At 45.6% G+C, this 22,186-nt stretch overlaps 1 protein-coding gene across 8 annotated transcripts in view; it reads left to right on the forward strand.

Moving 5' to 3' along the window:
* The window catches only part of IP6K1 (inositol hexakisphosphate kinase 1), a 34,195-nt gene that overhangs the window by 1,859 nt on the left and 10,150 nt on the right, over positions 1 to 22,186 (forward strand). Inside the window, exons 1-3 of one of the 8 annotated variants that reach the window (XM_072044080.1) lie at positions 1,703 to 2,058; positions 3,202 to 3,301; positions 18,651 to 18,784. The exons of 1 other annotated variant lie outside the window; for it this stretch is intronic. The gene's annotated coding sequence lies outside the window, so the exon portion shown is untranslated. Of the gene's footprint in view, positions 1 to 1,702; positions 2,059 to 3,201; positions 3,302 to 18,650; positions 18,785 to 19,359; positions 22,105 to 22,186 lie in introns of those variants that run through there. 6 more of the 8 variants (XM_027468010.3, XM_027468011.3, XM_027468012.3 and 3 more) reach the window with 6 other exon arrangements.

The raw sequence follows: 22,186 nt of genomic DNA on the forward strand, positions 1-22,186 counted from the left end.
TCTTGAGCTCTTTGAGGCAAAAATTGAATGTATTTGAAGTCGTTACAGCAGGAATCTGAAGACGATGGGTGGGAAGGGTGCTGTCCTCTTCTGAGCACTGTGCGTGCTTTTCCTGGGATCGCTTATCCTGGAGTTCTCCAGCAGGTCCCTGATGGCAGTTCTGCGTGTTTCTTAGATAGAAAAAAGAGCAAGTGAGCACGATTCACTGAAATGAGAAAGGGGGAGTTTCTGGGATCTGCTTCCAGTCACCAAGAGTTTCAGTTGCAGCACATCCTGCCTGTAGCTCCACAGCCACTTTAAGCTCAAATAAGCATGGACCCCGGCCCCCAGGAGGGTGTTGCCCTCTCCCTGGTGCCAGCTGGGGTGTTTGTGCTGGTGGAAATCTGAGTTCCCTGCCTTACCAGTGTGACCAGGGAGCTGATCAAGCTGAAGACAAACTCCCCTCCCCACTTCCCTCCAGCTGCCTGTGTGTGTAAATGGCCTTGCTGGCAGTGAGGTGATGGTGGGAGTGAGTGGCTGGTGGTGGAACCCAGCCGTATTCTTGTTCGGTGGTATGCACAGTGACTGGAATGCTGCAACAATGTTTTATAGACATATAAACATGTATCAATATGTACAGACACAAAGGTGTAAAGGATTTAGTGATTAGGAGAAATGTAACAGTAGCGATTGTGTGTCTTGCTGCTTTTTTGAGTAGTGTCTTTGTGTGCTTCATCATAAGGATGGCTGTACTGGGCATGGCCTTCTGGTCAAATATTCTACAAAGCAAAATCAAAACTAGATGCCCATTGGGGCATCCCCTGTGTGGTAGACTGTACAAGTCATACCAACAGGCTTATGAGTTTCTCTGTATTGTTGTTGCCGATATTGAGAAGTCAAGGTTAAAACAGCAAGCATTCAGAGGTCAAAAAATGCCCAGGCTGAAGTTGTACAGGCAGCCGTAATCAGTTAATTAGCCTCCTGAACAAGCATTACAATTTGTTCTTAATCGTGCAGTTGCACGCTATTCTTGTCCACTCTAAGCTCCCTAGTTATTTTTTTCTTCTCTTGTTCCCTCCCCCCCACACGGAGCTTGTTCATTTATCAAACCCTGAAAATGTGACCTTGTGGAGCTTGACTAGCGCGAGGTGATGAGTCCTGTCCAGGCTGGGAGCTGTCTGCTGACCATCTGCTAACAGGATACAGTCTCTTGGTTTAGTGGATCATCAGCTGCTTGCACAGATGTGGATCACTTGTCTTTCTAGATTTCAGTTTTCAGCAGGTTCCTCTGTTCCTAAAGGCTGCTGTGGATCTGGGGAGTTCTGAATGGTGTACTGGGTGATCCCGTGGCACTGCCTTGTGGTTTTCCTTGGAATAACAAATGTAGGTGTTAAGTTTGAAGCTGAATATCCGCAGCCTTTACTTGAGAAGGAGGTGTGTTTCCTTCATCTGTGGTTGAAGCCATAGGAAATGTGACAGAGGCTTTTTTGGGGCCGTTACTCAGGCATTGCACCGTAACCTTGGCACTTCACTTGCTGCCAGTAGATTGCACAAATCTGCCCATCGTGAGTTAGTTTGTAACACGTTTGAGCCATGAACATCAGAGTTGAGTGCTGGTGCTGGGGTTTATCATCTTGTAAGGCTGCGAGTTAGTACTGACAGAAAGCTGCTGTTCCTCCCTCTGACTTTTGGCAGTGTCACGCCCTCGGTGGCGGTGCTGGGCAGGATGTAGGCTTGAACTCACAGAGTTTGTGTGCAGCAGCTCGGCAGAGCCCTAGCTCTGTGCTTCGTAATGTGACTTGCTACAAACAACTGCTGTTGGTTCCGACTTTGAGAAGGATCCAAAACCAGGCTACTAAATGCAGGGGGTCCCTAGGGAGCTCTGCAATGGGTGAGCTACCAGAAGTGAAAATGAAAATGCGACAGAAACCTCTGCAAGAGTTGTGTCAAGTGCTTGCATTCCTCGCTGTAAACTGAAGGAACCCCTCAGATGCACGGAGGAGCAGCTGGCAGTCTTCCTTTCATATTCCTGCTGTGACAGGAATGCAGAGCAGGATGCGGGCGAGTGTTTAATCTCAGGTTTGTTGCTGCTGTCATAAGGGCGGGGGGGGGGAGGAAGAAGAAGTGACTGCGTGGCTGCTTAGTTTCTGTTTTGCAGGCAGTGCTTGTACGCAGTGCTTGTGCTGTTCCGATGTGGCAGCAGCTGTTATTTTTGGCTTTCCCAGTGTGCTGTTCGAGGAGATAGATGTACTGTCTGGTGGGTGCTGTTCTCTCTGTTGGCATGTTGGGGTGCTTGTGCTTCCCCTTCAGGAGCTAACTGCCCAGCAGATAGCACTGAGGTGCAAGTTATTTGTCTTCATTAATTTCTGTATGCATTTTCAGTGGCATTAACTGTGTGTAGCAGACGTGCATCTTCAAGCTTTCTTTTACTTTGCATAACCCCTCTCATTATGTGGACAGTTTCATTCACAAAAAAAGGGTTTTATCCCCTTCCCTTGGAGAAGGGGAATAAGCTTTGCCATTACAGGATGCCTCTCTGTGCAGTGATGCCCACAGGACTCATGACATGGGTGCATTTTTTTCTGTTTAAAAATAACACGGTGTAACTGCCGTAATTATATTAGTAGAAGATTGGTGCCGACCAAATCTGATAAAAGCAGTAAAAGAGGTTACGAGACTTAATGTCTATCCTGGTAGGATGTTGCTACGTGTGGCTGAGAGCTCTGGCAGATAAGCTGTCTCTGATTTAGCTTTTGTCATTAGAAAGGTTATCTCCTCCAGCAGCTGGACTGCTGCTTTGCCAAAAGTTACCTCCCTGGTACCAGGAGCTGCAACAGTGTCTGCTCAGCTGCTGCAGTTTAACGCATTCTGCTTCCTTCATCCTGTCTTCATTAACACCCATCAGTGTGCTGTCTTGTCCAGCAGGCCAGAGGAAGAGCAGACACGCTCCCCATTCTGCCCCACCTGCTGGTTGGCTGTTTTCAGCTGAAGGATGGAGGAGGCATTTGGGATCAGCAGTCCCCATAAATTTGTTAGAGCGCCTGTCAGAGCCCTGGCAAGTGTGTGAGAGGATTTGTGTCCTGAAGGGCGCTCACAGTGAGCTCTGGTCCCAGCCTTGAGAGGCAGGGTGATCTCAAACATTGTGAGCTGATGAAGCAGGTAAAGCTCTAAACAAAAGCTGAGTTAGTCCTTGCTAACTTGTTTCCGTACAACATCTTGCAGGCTGACTTGCTTCTGGCATCCTGTTCCCTCTTGATTGTGAGAGGTTGGCTCCGTATCCCAGTGACTGTTCAACAGAGAGAGCTTGGGTGACATCTCTAAGGTAACTTTTCTGTTCTGCCCAGAATACAAATGCAGCCATGTGAAATTATGATGCAAAGAGAACTTAGCTGCTTGCTTTTTACCTCTCATTTCATAATTTTATCCTTCAAGTATGTGGTTTGTAGGAAGTATGCTCTTGTCTTCAGAGGAAACTACAGGAACACCCAGGTGAATGCAATAAACCATAGTGAAAAGCTCACTCCTGTCTTATATTTATTAACTTTAAATCAAATCAGTGTCAACTCTTTGTAATAAGAAGTAAGCTGCCAGGATTTGGAGGACAACTCTATTATACTTTAGCAATTCTGGTCATTTAGGTGCCCGAATTGCTGCAATTTCCTTATGATAATTTCAGTATTTGAGCGCTGTCTTTTTTTTTTTCTTTCTGTTTTGAGTTCGGTGTGGTAAAAGACAATAGCATGGCTTGTGAGTCTTCCAGGCTGAAAGGTTGCTGTGTGCTCTTCTGAGTCTTTTGAGTTTGAAAGAAGCTCTATACCTGCTGTTTCCGCTGATTCTTTATCATCAGAGCTATGACTCAGTAGTAGTAACTGTGGTATAAGCGTTTGTTTGCCAGACAGACCTGAATGTTTTCATTTTCTCAAGAGACTGCAATTTTAGATAGTGGTTGTGTTGCACAGATCACTTTGGTGGGGAGGACCCTGGCCTGGGGATCTAACAGTCTTTCCTGGTTTGCAGCGGGTAATGATCAAAAGTGCCAAGCTCCACAGCTACCCTCTTGGGGCAGAGAGAGAGGAGTGGTACAGTGTCTTCTCTGCGGGGGTTCCACCTGTGTCTTTGTCACAGCTGACTTGTGGCAGATTCAAGTGCTGATTCAAAGCTGAAATATTGTATAGCTCACATTCTGCTCTGATGGTGCTCTTTTTTTTCCTCTATGTGGTCGTATTCTGAGCTGCATTCTCCCCTTTTTTAAGCTGTTGGTAAATTGAAATAAAATAGTGCCTCAGCCTTCATTCAGGTCAGTTGTCCACTGTTGGTATTGAAATGTTGCCAAGCATTCTAAAAGTGAGTTTAGAAACACGAAGGTAGGGCTGGCTGTTTGTTCTACGTCCTCTGACAGTACTGTCTAAGCAGCTTAAGCTTGCGTGGGGAGGGCAGTGGTGATCTCATTACAGCTAACTATAGGTGATAAGCAGCTTTGACCACCAAAATCAGCACAGCAGAGTATGCAGATGTTAGTGAGTTATTTAAAGCAGGAAGGGGTTGGGAGAGAAGCCTAGGGGCCGATGTAGCCCTGCGTCGTAGTGGCAGAATCAAACCAAGGAAGAAGTTCCATGAAGCTACTGCAGCCATTGTGGAACATCAAGTGTAATTGTGCTCTTGTGGTGCTCGCAGCAGTGTTGTGAAGTGTAAGCAAAACTAGCCAAGTCCTGGAGCTGTGGAAGGCCCTCACAACATTTGCTGCTGCTTAGTGGAAGGAACACTTCATTTTTCCTGCAAACTCTGGTCTATGGGTAAAGCTGCGTTAGCAAACCTGAGGAGGCATACCTGTCAGATTCAAGGGGGTAGACTCATGCAAAACACAGGTGGAAAATAAAAAAGACCTTCTTATCTTCAGACTTTTAAGTCTGTCTCAGAAGGATTGTTAAAGCAGTCTGAAGGATCAGTTTGTGTTAAAACACTTCCTTTTTTTTTTTTTTTTTTTTGTTGATTGTTGTGGAGTTAAGTTGTTGAAGAAAACAAAAGCCCATGTCAGGTTAATCATGAATATACAGATTTTTGCCTAGATGAAGTGTGACTGTATGCAAGATAATGGTGGGCATCCTTACTCCTGAAAATATTGGAATGGTTTGCTTTATTTCCCGTTTGGACTGAATCTTGTCAGTGGATTTATTTGTTTGTTTTAAGCTGCCCAAGTGGCATTTTCTTTGGTTGGGTACAAATCTTTATGTAATGAAGTCTTAATTTTTTGCAGTTCTTATCACAAACATTGACCTGAATACACTTACTAAAATGTGAAGGTAAGCTAAATCCGAATAACAAGTGTAATCAGGAGCATTTTAAATATCTTCTATTTTTGTAGAACTGGGAGAAAATGGCTAACAGTGTTAGCCAGGCAGAACAGGTAGCACTGGTTCCAAATAGGTTCTACTCTTTATTCTTCAGGTGCTGTGCATGCTGCTATTTTTTCGTGTAGTATCAGCACTCTGTTTTTTTTTTTTTTTTTTTTTCCTCCAGGAAACTGCTCTGTTATTTATTCCTTATTTTAGTTAAGTGAGATCAAATGCATCTTTGTTACTGTGGTCTATTTGTTAGTCCTGTAGCATCCTTAGGACTGAAACTTCCATGTGTGTTTCAGCAATTGAGAATAAAGAAAGAGAAACTGTTGACGGTTTGGCTTGCGTAATACCAGCGTCTTAGAAAAATGACTTCTGGTTTGTAAATGTGGCTTGACCCAAATATTCTGGGTTAAAATTGTTAAGGGTACTAGATCTACCATTTGCCAGGCAGAGGCAAACCAATCTCTTTATGAACTCTGTGTTCCTGAAACCTAGCAATTAAAGGTTACAATTTAGATTAAGTGTTTCCAGACTGTTTTTTTTCCTTCTACCTATTGTGATATGACAACCAGAAGAAAATTCAATACCTTTTAGAAATTCTGGTAAGCACAGTGTCATGCAGTAGTGAGCTGGACAGCTTGACTCTTTTGTGAGCAGAAAGCAGTCTGTTGTTTCAGAATTGCTTTCATTTGCAGTTTTCTTACTGTCTTAGAACTGTTGTTTTTTTTTTTTTTACCCATAGTGCTTATTAGCTTATGTCTTTCAGTCTGAGAGGCTACGCTTCTGACAGCTGTTATCACACTATTGAACTGGAGAAGAAGAGTAAACTTGCTTTCCCTAGCTACGTATGGCCTGTGACTTATTGCAACCCCAGTAACCCAGCCGGCTGTGAGACACCTGATTTGGCAGAGTGGTGCTTAGTAGAAGCTGCAACATGGGGTTCCGGTAGCTTTAGAGGAAATTTAGAAGGTGTGAAAAATCAAGGTGGTTTTTATACACTTGGGACAGACCTGCTATTAAAAGTGAACTTGCCACAGCCTGTGTTCTCAACATGAATGTGTGTTGTGCCTTTTTAGCACATGGGGTAAAAATCATTTATATATATACACGCAGATGTCGCACCTCATGGATGCAGAAAATCTGACTTTAGATCAGGTTTAACAAATGACTTTTTGTTTTGACTTCAGAGCTCTGTTACTTAGCCAGTGACCTCAGCTGCAATTGGCATTCTCGCTGGAGAGAGCTTCGAGCTCTGCTTAAGCAGCTTAACATCTAGATAAGATACTGGAAGTTTGACCTGTAGAGTGTTATAAGAACTTGTGTGCAAACGCTGCAGTGAATAGGAAGCTAAATATAGGCTTCATCTGATTCTTCTGTTGAAAAGGAGAAGTTTTGTGTTTCAAACCTTCAGCATAGAACTGGCTGCTGTGGTAGAATGTTCTGAGGCCTGCTGTCTGGTGTTGGCATATGGAGTAAGAGAAATAATGAAGACTTGGAGTTTTAAAGGGTTCTTCCCTTTGGAAGGAGCTTAAAAATACAGTGCTGTGAATTGTGTTCAGGGACTGTTGTTTTGGCATCTAGGAGCACCCTCTTCCTTCAGTATTGCTTTTTGCAAAGCCCATGTTGTGTTGAGCTCATGAGAAGTCTGAGGCTTGCTAGAAGAAAGCACCAAAGGATGGCAGTGCTGGCTCCTGGTCTGGTAAAATGATCTTGCAGACACTTTAAATGCCAGGTTTTGCTTTTTGCCCTTCAAAACACATAGCATCTTGCCAAGCTTGAAGCTGTGACTAGCTGTCCTATTCCTATATCTTCTGAGAAAATAGCCTCAGGTTCAGACTGCCTTTCATTTTCATTCGAGTGGCTGGGGGCATCTGTGTTAACTCTTTGTCCTTCCTCTTCCTGAGCGTACTGCAAGCCACAGAACAACACCAGAGTTACTCTAGATTTTCAATATGAGTGATTGAGTGTCTTGCAGACTATGCTAATAATCTGAAGGTTACTTCTTACTAGAAGGGTAAGAGAATAACAAAAGGCCTAGATCACAATCCCTTTCGTGACCCTGAGTTTTATGGTATGTATGTTTTGCCATATTGGATTTTTTAACATCACTGGGAACGCGGGAGTGTCCTTGTATGAAATGCTCTTTTTGCCTTGTGGCCAGTTTCAAACTAAATCAGCTAAAGGGTCATTTGGTTAGGAAAATTAAACTGATGACAAGTAAGGGGCATAGATTTGCAATGCGATGAAGTGGCTTTAAATCCCTGTGGATGTGCTTATAAGGTTGTTTCTCCTACAAATGCTTGGGACAGCTGCATTAATCAGCACGTTCATCCTTGCTAGTGCAGCTCTGCAAGTGGAATCCCTTAATGTAGATACAGTTACAGTGGTAGAACCAGGCTTTTAAAGTCTTGTTTTGCTTTGGATATTGAGAGACACTGGTGTGACTGCTGCTTTGTCAGTGTGACTAGCACATGAGCTCCCAGCACTCTTTCCAAGGAAAAAAGGATCGTGTGAGTAGGTAGAAAAGTAGGACTCTGGTGTAGAACTTCTCAATTGTTTTTTGTTTTTTTACCAGAAATGTTTTTTTTTTTTTTAAAGGGGGAGGGGAGAGGAGGGTAGAAGGGAGGAAAGGTAAGGGGCAGTCCTCTATCAGTTGGTCTAATAACAAGATTTTACCTCTCCTTGCAGACCTTGTTATATTTATTCCAGATTGTGTACCTACTCAGCATCGTAGAGCAACCTGCAGGTCACTTTTCTCATGATAAATTAAGCTGTGTCCTGGGCATTAAAAGGCATTATAGTGTGGAGCACAGTGCATCTGGCTGCTCTGGGCTTGCCTGCCTCCCTGACCTTCCTCAGCTGCTTAAGAAAGACCCAGATTTTTTTTTAGTGTCAGTGCCTTTGAACGATGTTAGCAGAAGAAAGTACTAGATAACAGCCGTTCCTTCTGCTTTTGGCACAAGAACTTGTTTACCAGGGAGAAGTGAGTTTGTTTGGATAATCCTGCTTTTATGCTCTTAAATCTTTCTGTGGAACTGACGTGCTTCTAGATTGTCCTTCTCCGTTTATGCTGTTTTGAGCAGAAGAGTTGCTAAAGGCTTTGAATCTTTGGCCAAACACAGCACTGCATTCACTTGAAAGCAGCAGTGCCCTAATTTTGGTCTGTATGAACAGACTCAGCTCAAGTTTAGATGGATTGTGCCACAGATCATTGCGGTCTTGAGAAGTTAACTATCAGGTAAGATGAAGTTGAATTGGAATGCAAGGGGTTTGGGGAAGATAAAGTAATCTCCAAACTGCACTCTTTTCAAAACGGTATGCAGATAGTTTTCTTGACTATCCTGCTGTTCCTTTTTGAAATGCTGTTTTGCCAGTGATTAAAGAACACCAGGACTGAGTGGTTTGACCAAGATTGGTGCTTCACTGCAGGTTTCAGCAACACCAGCGACCTATTCCTGGTTCTTTTCTTTGATTGCATCTTGCTGCTTTGTTTAGATCACCTCATGTGGTTGATGGTTATCTGAAGAGTCTCTTAACCGAGTCAGCTGGGCACTTTGCTGATCGGTTAAACTCCAGTGGAGAGGTGTAAGAATTGCTTTATTTCTCCTGGCTTTAAGTGTTTTAATGCAGTTCAGGGCCTGCTGAATTGAAGTGTTCACCTTTTCTGTGTGGGGAAACATACAGGCATAGCTGAAGCAAAACGTTTGTTCAGCCTTACCTGCACGGTCAGACAGAAAATTGTAATGCAAGTGACCTCCCTGCCTTTTTGCACTCAAACTCAACTCTGATGGCACAAATGCCTCGGTATATCTGCCTGGGTATGTCAGATTAAAGTCTTTTTGGGTTGTGAAATTCTAGGTGGTGAATTCTAGGCTGTGAAGCATACTGTTCCTGCCTTTCTTTACCTGGAGGGATAGGTGGAACTTATTCAGACAGTGCATTAAGGTCACAGCATTCATCTGTTTTTGCTCAGAGGTGCTGTTTGTGTATCATCTGTAGTTCTGGCAGAGCTTTGGCAGTTCAGGATGCTCCTCTGATGTGGTCTAGTGGTGGCAAGAGAGGTGAGACTCGTGCCGTAGCTAAACATACATCTGTTTGTGGACACGAGTGAGAAGTTGGGTATAGTACTGTCGTGTTTACTGATTTGGATCTTAAGCTTGTCCTCTTTGTAGAAGAAGAGTGGTATTGAATGGGCATTGCTTCAGATTTCTGGAAGGCAGAGATTCTGTAGGCCCTTTAAGAAGCCAGTTGCTGGGAATCCTTTTATCTAATGATGTTCCTTTCCATGTAATTAATTCTCAGACAGCTCAGGGAAAGGCAGTGTATAGATCTGAGGAGGAGATGGATCAGAGTGGTGTCACAGTCCACAGCATATCGTAATAATTGTAAAGTTGCTTTACAGAGTGTTTGAAGCAAGCCAAATTAAATGTGGGTTTTGAAAGGCATTAAAGAAGCGATTAGCTCGCTTGTGATGGTTCTTTGTGGCAAGTTGCTGTTTGGCTTTGATGAACTCTCAGACTTGATAGGTTTACATCTAGATTTTGTCCTCATTCCTAGGAAACAAAACATCTGTGCTGCTTCCTGAGTACAAGAGTCAGTGCCTGCTCCTTATCAACTGAGTCTGCAATGGGGAAGGAGAGCACAGAGCATATAGTTTTCAGTGTGCTCCTTGGTAGGGTTCCTGGATGTCTACTGCAGGATCTCTCTCTTCAAAATGAGAAAGGTTTCTCTTTACAGCTCCTAAACATCTGCTTAACAGTCGCTATGCTCCATGGCTTTGGAAAGCCCCTTCCCTTCGTCATGGCTGGGAGCAGGACGTGGGGCCTTTGCTTGTCTTTCTTCAGTAGCCCACAGGTAAAGCAGGACAAGAGAAGAGTGCTTGATTATCTGGGGAAGTTTTCGGAGCAGCAGTGTGTTGCAGGGCTGTATGCTGGAGGTGAAGGGGAAGCCGAACTCTTTGTTAGTGCTGTGGAATGCAAAAATGCACAAATGGTAGCACATTTTCATTGTTCGTGGTGAGAGGAAGAAGCAGGTGGGAGAATTGTTCTCCACTGGCCCCGATGAGGTTTATTTGTCTTCTGCATTAAGATCTGGAGATAAAGGTTGGCAAGTCACTGCAACGGGATTTTTGCTGAAGTCAGCTCTCAGTCAGCAGCTTGATAGAGTACAATTTCCGTTACTTGTGGAGAAGGCTTCTGAGCAGTTAATGCCTATCGTGCAAGTTTTGCTGTAGTTGCTATCTCCCTGTTCCTTTTGGGGAAGGGGTGGAGATACTGGAGGGAAAGGACGGGGAGTCTGCATTGTGTGTCTGCATCACAACCTGAGCAGCGAATTGGCTTAGTCAGAACAGCTGGGCTGTGGATTGTCAGGCCGCTTTCTGGCAGGTATGAGTTTCTCTGTGGCTTTAGTGTGTGGGTGGAGAAAACCCAGCTCGAGTCCGTCTCTGCTGAAGGAGATGTGCTTAATTACACCCGTGTCCTTGCTAAAGGAAGTCCTGCTTGGGGCAAAAGCACCTTCTGGGTTTCCTTTTGGTTGTTAGCCCAAGCAAACAATTTTATCTTTGCAAATAGATATTGAAATTTTCAAATCCACCTCCTTCCCAGAAGGGGGCAGGGGAGACTTAGGAGTTCTGGAGTCCAATAAAAATGTACTTTTGTTTTTGTGATATGCTTCTGTGCTTGCTTTCAGACACAGCAGGCACTGCCATCACGTTGGCGGTGTGGGCGTGCACGAAGAGATGCAACAAACCTGCAGCAGTGACCTCGGCCACAAATGTTTTGTCTTCTGGTTCCCCTTTCACTCAGGGAGCATTAAAACAGCTTTGAGTTTTCTCTTACCACTCCCACACATCTTGTACTGAGATATTTTGCTTGTAAAGACCACAAGAACACGGAGGCATTAGAAATCATCGTCTGTTCTATACCTAGAGCAGTTTGGCTGCTTTGCATCTGTGTGGGTAACAGTCTTAGTTCTTTATTCCACTTTGTAAATTCTTCTGAATTAAAGCTGAAAAGTCTCTCCGTGAAAGTTTAAGGTTTTTTTGGGAGGACCCAGGCTTGCTCTTTGTGGAGTTGGCTTCCCCGTGATAAAGTTACTCGGCCTTGCCAACAATGGGGGAGAGGTGCTTTTGCCTAGCACGTTAGAAATGGGGCCGTGCAACTCTCCAGTGAGTTGGTTTTACGTCCTGCAAAGAGACCTGTGGTTTCTGTGACAACCCGGAATACAGACAGAACAAACTCGGCTAAGTTAGGCTGCCTTTCTGCCTTTGAATGGTGGAAGCAGCTGCTTCCTCAGGACAATGCCTGTTCCAGCGTCCAGCCCCACAGAATTCTTGTGGGTGAGTTGGGACGTTATGGTCTGGATGGCTGCTGTATGAATATAAGCACACCAGGGAATGCTGCAGAGAGTAAATGGAGTCAGAGGAGGGTGAAGTGGGAACTCAGAGAGCTCTTTCAACACAGCAGGACGATAGCTTTTGAAAGTAGGCTCTTAATCTTTCTTTTCCTCCTGAACATCGTTCTTTACTACAATGCGATAAGGATGGAAGGATGGCAGTATTTAAAAGTCTGTTTGGCTGAAATTCACGAGTCTTGTTGCTTATCTGTGTAAATTCATCAGTCTTTTTGTGGTGTATATGGGGAGGTTGACATGAACGTTCTTTGAGAGTACCTTGCTTTGTTTTTCACTTGGTCATCTGCATACACGCGATAACCACCGGACTGCGGTTGTGTGCAGTGCACGGCTCTTCTGGACTCTTCTTAAGCCAGTCAAAGCTGGTGTGAGCTCACATCGAAGATGTGTGTGAAATGCTGAGTGGCCAGCTTGCTTAAAAAAAAAAGGCTCAAAATGTAAAGTAACTTAATTTTCATCTGGTTGCAGCCTCCTTGGGTTTGACCCACCTTCCAGTATAGCAGGTGTGCTGGAGGTTTTTGCCAGTCCAGACCTGCCGTGTCCTTTGATTTCTCTGCACTGTCCCTAAGGTTTTCCCTGTGCCATTATGTTCAGGGGGTGGCAAATGGTGTGAGATACCATGGGAGATGTCACCCCCAGCCCACCCTCCAAACTCCAAGTGACACAAAGTTGTGGATTTCACTTGTGGAAGGTGCAGGGTGAATGCTTGATAATCTTTTGGGGATTCCCAGCCTGGAAGAGTACTGTTTCATTAGGGCCGCACAGGCTGAGGAATATCTGCTTGTGCCTGAGGAACTGTAATTCCAAAATTCATTATGTGGTGCTTGCTTTGGGATTCTTTTCTCCGTTACTGCCTCGCGGCAGCTGGTGCTGCACTTTGGCATTAAGAATTCAGATTATGCTATCTAATGTGGAAGTGTGCTAAATTAAGGTGCCGTTATGAACAAAGAGGTTAATGGTCTTACATAACATTTGTCTTGATTATTTTTTTTGGTGGTGCAGAATTAAAAATAGCAATTAGAAGTTCTGTTTTGTCCTAGTTGTGGAACTTTCTGTGGAAATCAATTATCTGCAGCAACTGCAGCTTTTTATCAGTTGTTTTTCCCACTTAAAAGCATCATAATTCACAAGTTGAGAACAGATACGAAAATCCAAGATTGCCACAAGCTACTTATGTTTGTCTTTCAGTTACTGGTCTCTGAGAAGGCTGTTGGTCATCCTATTTTACCAAAACTACTTAAGGAATACAGTTGAGCTCTGCTATGTTTATAAATTCTGTAGCATCTCTTCAGGGGGTTGATTCCTTATGGCTTTTGTGCTTCTTTGGTTACCAGCGTAGCTTCTACATGGTGGTTGAAACGCAACTCTTGGCTTACCCTACGTATTGTGCTATGTGGTGCCAAAACCTCAGTGTTCTTCCAGATGCATCTGAGAAGCTCTTCTGCTGTGTTTGTCACATGCTTCTCTTATTCCTGAGCACATTTTAATCTCAGTGGCTACAGTCTGTTCTGGTTTGGGACAAATGATTACCTCTTAAGTGTTAATTCTCATCGTAAATCTGTGTTCCCAGCGCTGCACTTACGTGTTCCTACCCATTAAGGTTTCTCTTCATTAAAACTTACATTTTTCATAACTACAGAATTCATAATGTTTTAACTTGGATTGCCTTGTGAAGGCAAAACTGTGTATGTTCACCTGCACAGCAGCATGTAGTGCTTCACGTCCATGCACTATTAATGGTAATAGGGAAATAATTTCCCAATCCCTGTCTAGGACTTGCTCCATAGACAACATTCAGAAATGTCAGAGGCTTGCTCTGTGCAGGTGTTAGTCTGTTAGTCGCGAGGTGCTTAGGGCATGCTTTGGTCTACATGTAGCCACGTGCTTCTGCTTAGTGCTGTGCAGCTTCCCTGCAGCTTTACCCTGGCCTTATTTTGTCACGTGTGTGTTTTACTTGTGAGAGCTGTGGGGAAAGTCAGCTGGCTAAATGCAGTCCTACATGCTGTCTTTACCAAATCTTCATCATGTTTAAAAATCTTTTTATAGTTGCTATTTAAAGATAAATACTTCCAGTGTTTGATCACTAAGTGTCAGCAGAATTTATTAAGATAAACTTCCTACTCTGTGATTTGATATTGTAGTGATTTATGGAGATGTTAGTGCTTACTCATGAACACGCTGCTGTTTTCTTTGAAAAAACCTTACTCTTGTGCAAGGTTGTCCAACTACAGTAGTGCTAGAAACTGTCTTGCATGTTCAAGAGAGAGAGACAGCTTCAGCTCTGAATTTTGGAGGAGAGAATTGTATGGAAGTAGCCTGGACTTCAGTGTACTGACCGCTAAATGGCAGCAAGATGACCCGCAGAAATTGATTTGCAGTACCCATGAGGTAAAAGTAGGTCTTCCAGGAATGCCCTGCTTGATCAAGGCTGTGTCCAGAGGTAGGTGCTGTGAGCAGTGCCAAGAGCTAGCTAAAACAGGTGTCGGTCATGTGGAAACGGTTTCAGGTTCGAGTCATCAAACATACCTTAGGAATAAGTGAAATTCTTCTGAGAAGACCCTGCAATGTCACTAGCATTAAGGTACAGCAACGTGCAGCAAACGGTGAAGTGCGAGGTCTCCGGCAGACGAGAGGTGCATGCACGCAGCTTTTGGGGTGCTGCTGACAGCACGAGACCCCTTTTTGGTGAGGCAGGGGATGAATTGCTTGTTCCAGCTTCACGCCACCTTCAGTGTACCTGGAGAGGCTGTCCCCTCTTTGGGTCTGACAGACATAACCCAGGCAGCAGTTTTGAAGAATTTTTTGCTGTTCATGAATCAGCGTTGTTTGTATAACGTTGTTGTTGATTCTCCTGGCTTTGCTCCTCAGTGCTGCTTGCACATGCTGCTGCTGTTTGCCCTGCCTTAGTTAAACGCAAGGGGCTGTTTCTCTCTCACCCATATACATATGTTTTAGTAGCTCTCCTGCTCTGAAAGTAAGGCTGGCAACAAATCAATCAGATTTATTTTTGAGGAAATAAGATATCGGGAGTATTAATGATGTGTTATGAGAACTTAGTGCGAAGAATTAACTGTTCATTTTCTTCTATGCAATTTAAATCCTTTGTACAAAAGTTTGTTTTTATATAAACGTTACTCAGACAAAATTTCACAGCATGACTGTGATGAGTAAGAGAACAGCTTCACAGTTACTTGAAGCTGAGCTTTAGCCTTTCTCCCCCTATGTTTAGTTGGTTTTCTGTCTGTGTTTTGATGCTCTGGATCTGTTGAACCACCTGGTTCAGATTTGTTAGGACCTCGCTGAGCTGGGCCAGACCTGACCCGGCTGGATGAGACAAGGAGCTTCTCGTGTTTTCTATGTTGCACACCTAGTTTCCTACCAGATCAGGACCTTAATCTAACTGTTGGCAAGGATGCTGGCAGAAAGCAGATGCTGGGAGAGTGGAGAGTGTTGAATGACCTTTCTGTTGGGAGCAGCAATGTGTCTTTAAAGTCACGGTGAGACTTCTGAGCGCGTGGTTGCAGGACACTTGAAGTTGAATAACATTGGCACCGCTTCTCCTCTGCGTGCCTTCCTCTCTGCTGGATGATTCTCCCCTTTCCTTTCAGTAGCATTGGCATTAAACCAGTTCAGGAAGCCACACTGGCAAAAACACTTCTTTTTTTCCTCAGGTTAATTTTTTTTTTGCCAGCTTAGTTTCTGAGCAGGAGCCGGGTGAGTGCCACTGCTGACTCAGGAGAGGGGCTGGGGTTGGAGAGTGCTGACTTGGGTTTTACTTAAGCCATGGTGGAGCTATACACCGAGATGCGTGTTAAGGAACAAAAGATTTGCCAAATACTGGTTTTGTTAGTCTTCTGTCTCCTCGTGGATTGATTTGACATCTTGTACAAAGCGAGGCTGCGGAGCAGCCTACAAGACTGATTCTTCTCTTCTAGAGCAGACACAACAGGAACTGTAGAAATCTCAGTTTCCTGAAGCTGTTTCATTAACATGCCTCATACCCTGCTCTAGAAGTCAAATCTTAATAGTTATTCATTCTTTTGTGTGGTGTCTTCAATGAGAAAGCCTTACATAATGGCCTGTGATGTGTCTGATGTGGGTACCTGTCACCAGCTGAAAGCAGGGAACTGGGAACGAAGACCTTTCAAGTAGGTTGCTAAGCAGCCGTCCAATGGGAAGTATTTTCAGTTTTTCAGTTGGTTTTGTTTCAGGCAGTATTTCAGCTGGTAATTTGGGAAAAGAGCCTTCAGTCTTTCTGTTGTGGTCACTTCTAAAGTATGCTAGCGTTTCATCACTGCCTAGTGCTTAGTTTGGTTTTCCATCTTTGACTTACATGGAAGTACAGAAATCAGGTTCAGGACTGGTAAAACTGCAGCTCAGCTCCCTGCTCCTTGAATGTCACAGTCTTCAAAACAGTGGGAATCTGCACATCACAGGCTTGGAGGTTTGTTTTTTGAATGGAAGCTCACCAAGAGAGTTAATAGTTAGGCAATTTCTATGAGAGTTTTGTTTCAGAATTTGGCCCAAAGCTGTTCATTCGCATCAGTGACTCTTAGTCATGTTTTTATATTTATTTCTGTGTTTAGATGGCAAAATGACATATAACTTAGGACAAGCAGCAGCTCAAGGGAACTTGGTAGCCATGCCATACTTGTAGGATACTCATCAGCGTGACCTCATTTTGTCTGAGACCCTCTGTGCAGCTGCGGGCAGCAGCAATGAAGTACCCTACGTGCTCAGTGAGTGATCCTGTTCTACAGCAACTGTGAAATAAGAGTTGAGCTGGGAATGTAAACGTTGGCTTTAGGCACAGGGATAACTATCAGCAGTTCTGGCACCTTGTGCTGATACAACTGTTTGTACAGCTGCACAATAGATTGGGGATCTGACCTGAGCTGAAAAGTGATCCTTAAAAACAAAACAAAACAAAATGTTGGTTTATTTTTAACTTCAATCGGTTCCCTGGTTTGTTTCGCTGCAAGCAGTTCTACCAGCACCGCGGAGCTGAGTGGGAGGGTGCTGTTCGTGCTGGTGCAGCTGTCAAAGGGTTGTCTGTGTAACCGTGCTCTGAAGAAATAGCTGAAGGAGGAATTAGAAACTGATTTGTCACAGTTGGTGCCAAAAGTAGTCTGAACATAAATAATTTCTCTTTTTTTTCTTTTTGAAGCCAGGCATTTGGATTGAGTTGGTTTCATTGTAGAGGATGGCTTTAAAGAGAAACCAAAACAAGCAGTTGTCTCCACCCCAAAATCTGCCCTGTCTTATCAAACTAGGGAGAACATGGTGGATGAAGTATCAACATGCACCTTTTGCTTGCGCAGATCAAGCCTTTGCATGTTTTCTGACTCTGATATCTCAGAGTGAGAGAGATGCAGAACTAGCTGTACACCCAGTATTTTTCCCTTCAATTCAATGTTTTTACACGTTCTGAAAGTAAAAACTAAGTTTATGAAGTGCAGGTATATGAAACTTCTTGTTTAACTTCTGATTTCATTTTTTTCTTCTCAGAATTTCTTGTAAGATAGTTCTGAAAGTGGTTCATACGTGTGCCTTGCTCTTGAGTCAGGAGAGCTGATTGTTTTCCTCTTGCAGAATCCTCCCTTCAGCCTCTGTGCTTTACTTCCCGTGTGTGGCAGGTAAGAACCATTAAATCAACATCAGTTTTGGTTCCTGTCAACCACCTGAAGTCTGAAAGCTGACTGTTGCCACACTCATCTGGAGTTGGGTGCCCTCACTGGGATTTTCTCATGTTCTTGCACAAGCTGGGAGGATCCTTCCCTATCTTGCCCCCAGCTTTCCAGCTGTCTCGTTGGCAGCCTGAGGGACAGCAGCCCAAGAGGCAGAGCTGTCCCTACTTGTCGAGTCTGTGTGGAGGTGTGAGTGGGAGGTCAGGCTCTAGAGCTGCTTGCACAGTGTGTGATGACAGCATCTTTCAGCCCGGGAGCCAGTCGTCACCCTGGAGGTGATTAGGCTCAACTGACTTCTCAGCTTTGGTTTTGACGCCTCCAGGAGCTTTCGGGAGCTTTTGAACCTGGAGAAGGTGAGGTGGGAGCTTGCTTACAAGGTGCCCCTTTTTCTCTTCACCATCGTGGCACAAACCTGAGACTTTGAACTGCTTGCTGTGGATTCATACCTGTTTGATTGGGCAGCCCCTGTGGCACGGAGCACTCCTCCCCAGTGCCACCCACTTGGCTGAGCTCTGTGCGTGTTACACCTCCTGACTCTCTGCCAGCAGCAGTTTGCTGCGCAGGGTGTTTGGCCTCCAGTTCAGCACAAGCACTGCCAGCACTGACTCATGTGCTGGGGGTGTTGTGTCAGCAGGCTGTTGCGCTGCGTTCACCTGCTCAGCTCTCACCTTTTGATGCCGTGGAGGCTGTGGAACTTGGTACCTGCAGCTGACATGAAAGCGCTTCGCTTCTGAACTCAGCAGAGTTATTCCGTCCTCTTCCTGTACTGGAGAGGATCCTGGGTGGAGTTAGCAGGAGGATCCTGTAGTCCTTCAGCACTTCCTTAGGCATGTGACTGGTTTATTTAAGCTTTACTCTTGTGGAAGAGGACAAGGTCTGTGACTGGAGATCAAGAATGCTTTGCTACCAGCATTAATGAAGGCTTCAAACACAGGATTTTTTGAGGCAGGACACGAAATTGTTCCCTCTGCTTATTCAGCCTAGAAGTTGAGTTGCAAATTCTTTCCAAGTTAGTTTTTGAGCCAAGTCTCTTTAATGGGATCAGTGTGACTGAGTGTTTTTGATTCCCCCCGAAACTTTGTGAATGGAAGGACCAGAGGCTTCTGCTGTTGACGCCGCTGATGAGTTTTCTGCTACGAGCCCCTTCAAGAAGTGTTATTTATTCTTTTTTTTTCCTTGATGGGTTAAGTTGATTTGTGTGGCTTGTGATGGCTGAAAATAAGTTCCTTTCCAGCTGTCTGACCACTGGAGCAGCTGTGCTGAGCAGCAATGTTTGCGGTGGAGTAGTTTAAAACAAACCTGTGTGTTCGTCAATGAGATGAAGAGAAGCCAGAAGTGAATGCACAGAAAGCTGCCTGACAGCGCCTCGTAAGTACTGATCTTCCCTAGCCTGTCCTCTAGAAAGTATTTGTGACATTCTCATCCCTCCAATGAAATACAAAGCTGATACTGGACAAAGAAAATGCTCTGGGCTGCTACTGATAGAGCAGCCATCTGTTAGGGTGCGTATTCGATCGGGCCTTGCTGCTCTGGAGCCTGAGGTTGGGCCGTAGCTGGTGTCAGAGCAGAGCAGGAAGGTGCCCTGTGCTGCTGGCAGACGGTAGCGTGACAGATGTCGGCAACGTGTTGCAGAGCACCTGCTCCGTATGTTGCAAACTGTCACAGATGTTTCCTAATGCCTTGCACTGTGCTATGGCTTCTTGGGATAAAAAAAAAGAGAGAAACAATCACTGCAGTGTGCTAGCGTGAGGAAACAAGGGCTGTCTGCACCTTGGGTCTAGCAAGCACCTCATCCCTCCCTGCATGTGTGCTGTGCTGTGTGTGTAGGTAACGGTAACAGGGCCTCTGCAGTGCCTGCTGATCTGCCTTCTAAACTGAAGGAAGCTAAAATAATCTTCTGTAATCCCAGATCCAGGTACGCCCGTTCTGCTGAGCGCTGTAGGTGTTCCAGCCGTAGTTAAGACTGCAGAGCTCGACCTCAGGAGGGGCTGAAAAGGCTTGGCTTCCTCTCCTTTCTCAGGAAGCAAAACAGAACATTTTTGGACTCAGAGGCTACTGGCAGAAGCGATGAAGCTTTGTGATTCATGGGATATGAGCAGGGCACAAATAGTTGTCATTCAGAGCTCTGGAAGACAAACACAGGGTATGCCTAAGGACTCCCTCTGCAAGCTCAGTTTTATTTTCCACGTGGTTCTTTCTGCAAGTTCACTCAGGCTCCATCTCAAAGCGGATTAGGCTCTTTCCTGACATGCACTTCAGCAGGTGGTGCGTTTGTGCCCTGTTGACAGGAAAACTTGGTGAAGAGAGCGTGCTTTTGAGGAGCTCGAGGCACGGGGAGCACACCTGAGAGTGGTTCTTGCCCTCTCCATTGCCTGAGTGCTCCGGTGTGGTAGGTCATCCCCCCTGCTCCCACTGTTAAGTGCTGCTCTTCCTCAGCTGGCTTTCTGCAGCAATGTTCCCTAAAACTTGTTCTGCTCTTGATTTATGTCATTGTAGTGCTCTGCTATCTGGCCTCGATCTGTAGAGCCGTGCTCTCCGGGGTGAGGGTAGCGTCTCCAAAAAGAGCTGTATTTGGTAGTCGCTGGAGCACTGAACGAGACCCAGGGGAGGCTCGGGATCCAAAACTAAGCACTCGAGCAGACCAGGAAGGACTGTAGCTTCCAGGATGCCAGACTGGCCGAATGTGAATGTTTCTGGTTACATCCTGAGTGTTGCTGCAGGTTCTCGGAGGGGTGTGCTGCTGTGCAGAAGTCCTTGAAGTTGTCTCAGTCTTCCGCTGACGTGTCTCAGGCCTGTGGGCCAGTTTTTGTGCTGTGGGAAGCTGATCTTGCATCGCAGCACAGTGGGAGGCTGGGTTTTCTTCTGTAAAAGTTGGGTCCTCCCTGTCCTTGTTCTGCAGCACTGCAGGTCCTGAGGGCAGGCCACGGTCCTAGGAGCTGCAGCAGGGTGATGCTGCAGACAGATGTGCCAGCTGCTTGTGATGAAGGCACGGGTCAGTGGTACTTAGTGCAGTCGGCTCTGTTGTGTAATGCATCACAATTTTAAATGTTTGTTCTCTTTGTTTTGGTAAAAAATAGCTTTACTGGTGAGTCATGAAGCACTGCCAGTATTCCCATCCAAGACAGCTTGTGACGAGTGGGAACATCAGCATCCTGATGTGCCTTCTGTAGTTCTCACACCCATCGCAGGGAAGTTCTGCCACCGCCTCTCATGTGCACGGTGCCTTCTGAGGCTAGTTCCTCTGTCACCTGAAGTTACCCATCCAAGAAGCCATCCCTGCTCTTCCCCCTGCCTTTTTCTGGGGCTGATACCCTCGGACTGTGTTGTCCTGGTGCTCCAGCAGGATCTTGGGCACTGCTTGTTACTGAGGAGCGGCACATGCTGAAGGGCAACGCCACCAAGAGCTGAGGCATTACCCCCCTTCGTGGTTATGAAGAGCAGAGCTACCTCCCCTTTCTGACTTTTCTTTGGAAAGGTTTTGTCAGTACAAGAAAATGCAGCTTATTGCTCGTTGTGCCCGTGCTGCTAGAGACGAAGCATTTGAAACATGAGGCATGTAGCTTGGATTTGGAGTAGGTGTGCATCTAGATGTAAATACTGGAGGGCCAGTCCTCTCCCAGTAAGAGGTATTTTAAGTGGGACAGTACCAAGAGATTTGCTTGGCTGAACTGGTCTCCCTCCCACTGCTGTGGGGGTTACACACAACATCTCAGCCTAATTGGAAGGACTGAACTTCATGAGCCAGCTGAAATAGTTGAACCAGTGCCTGTTTAACAGAGGAAGGATGAGTAATATTGAGGCCATCAAATAGTTTTTTTTTGCTTTATAGTTGTTTGAAACTGCTGGGATTCTTCTGTCTGTAGTTGTGGATGGTGTCCATGTTTAGTAATAACCCTTTGCTCTGAGTTACCCTGAGGAGTGTTGCTAAGCTGCGTGACAGAACATCGCCGTTTTCTCAAGCCTTGTAGACAGCTGCTGCGTGAACTTTGTGAAATCCCACAAAGTGTTTTTTCTCACGCTTGTGTGCAGGAAAACACTGGATGTCCCTCTGCTTTGTTGAGGGGGTGTGGATGAAGAGGTGGAGCAGTCGTAAGGGGGTTTGGACTCTGCTCACCTGGTGCCCAGCTCCTTGGCTTGCGTGGTGGCCACAGAAGGCTTTCTGTGTGCCGCTCACTGCCTCGTGGGGGTGACCACACACCTGTAACCCGCCGTGCTGAGCTGTCCTGCGCTGGCAGGGTTAACAGCTCAGTGCCCCTGGACTGCAGCTTCAGGGACATGAATTCCCTTGGAGGTCGCAAGGAATTAACGAGGAAATCCTTTCCTGAGGAAGTGCAGAGTGTCCTGGCAGAAATGCTGTTACTTTCTGCCCCGCTGCTGCGTGGCCCTCACCGACATGCAGGGATTGCTGACTGCATGCTCACCGCTCCTCTTCTGTAGGTGGAAAACAGCAGCTGCCCCAAGGCAGCGCATGAAGCCCGATTCCTTACTTTGTACTCTTCTTGGGGGTGGCTGGATCCTTGGCAGCCAGCCTGGGACACTTCTCGGAGGCTGCAGCCTGCCCTCGTTATCACTTTCCCTGGAGCCCTTGGACTTCTTGAGTCATCTCTCAGGTTATCTGCAGGCTGGGCAGTGGAGAAGGCTGGAGTGACTCCCCGGTGTGGGTTGCTGCTGTCCTCACAACAGTTCAGGTAGCGTATTCCTAGCTCGGCAGCCTTCTTCCTCGAAGCAGGCCGAGGGTTTCCATCTCTTGCTCTGGTGACTAAAATCTTC

This window comes from Anas platyrhynchos, chromosome 13 (genome assembly GCF_047663525.1).
Source record: "Anas platyrhynchos isolate ZD024472 breed Pekin duck chromosome 13, IASCAAS_PekinDuck_T2T, whole genome shotgun sequence".
Lineage (NCBI taxonomy): Eukaryota > Metazoa > Chordata > Aves > Anseriformes > Anatidae > Anas > Anas platyrhynchos.